Raw genomic sequence first — 1,393 nt, forward strand, 5'->3', positions numbered from 1 at the left:
ATAAAAGTATAGAAAAAGGAAATGTGACAATATCTTGATAATCAATGAAACTGGGTGATGGCTATATGGGAACTCATTTTACTATTTTTTTTTTTTTTTTTTCAGACGAAGTCTTGCTCTGTTGCCCAGGCTGGCGTACAGTGGCATGATCTCAGCTCACTGTAACCTCTGCCTCCCAGGTTTAAGTGATTCACCTGCCTCAGCCTCCCGAGTAGCTGGTATTACAGGCGCATGCCACCACACCTGGCTAATTTTTGTATTTTTAGTAGAGATGAGGTTTCACCGTGTTGACCAGGCTGGTCTTGAACTCCTGACCTCAAGTGATCCTCCCCCCTTGGCCTCCCAGAGTGCTGGGATTACAGGTGTGAGCCACCGCACCTGGCTTGTTCTATTTTGTGTATGTTTAAATACGTTCACAGAGAAAAAGAATTTAAATGCTGGTTATATTTTGACTTCACTTCTCACTAATACAGCATGACTTGGAGTTTGAAAAACACTGTATTCAAATAGTCAATATAAATGCAAAGTAGACCAAAGCACCGGCTAGACAAATGTACCAGACTGTACCCTCAGAGATGGAGACCCGTTCATGGGACATGATGAATTGACTTCTCCAACCAATACTAGCTCAAATATCAAAACTTGCAGTTGGTGCTAAACCATATTACATAAAATATTAAATGTCCAAGATTATAGCTATTACAGTCTATGAAAAGGATTTGCATTTAAGACCAAGGTTTAAAAAGAAAGTAACATTTAACTTTGAAATTCTGAGCCCAGGCCAAGCACGGTGGCTCACACCTGTAATCCCAGCACTTTGGGAGGCCATGGTGGGTGGATCACCTGAGGTCAGAAGTTCAAGACCAGTCTGATCAACATGGTAAAACCCTGTCTCTACAAAAAAATAAATAAATAAAAATATATATTTAAAAAAAAAGAAATTCTGAGCATAAAGTATAGTACTCAACACCCTAAATCGGAAGCTTACAAGGCAGTGGGCATTACTCTTGTTTCTCTCAGATCAATTAATTTCTTTCTTGCCTCCTGATAATTTTTTATGAATCACAAAGAATCAGAAGATAAAACCAATTCTTCATAACTGTTAGTCAGCCTTTTTGGAATCTATTCCAGTTTTGACACAAGCACATTCAAAACAGTGGGAGCAAAGAAGAAAGTGATTAAGTTTAACAGCCTGTTTTGCTCAAAAGACTAAACATATTTTAAGCAGCAGATTTAATGTTTAGCTGTGATTGTGTTTTCTCTTAAGGCAACTTGTCTGATGAATCAAGGGCTTCTCCCATCTGTGACTACGTTTTTCATATCCAAATGTATTCATGTATATAATTCCCAATTATTCAAAAATTATTCTGCTCAGACCTTTGTTTGCACACAG

The sequence above is a fragment of the Saimiri boliviensis genome, chromosome 1, assembly GCF_048565385.1.
Source record: "Saimiri boliviensis isolate mSaiBol1 chromosome 1, mSaiBol1.pri, whole genome shotgun sequence".
Lineage (NCBI taxonomy): Eukaryota > Metazoa > Chordata > Mammalia > Primates > Cebidae > Saimiri > Saimiri boliviensis.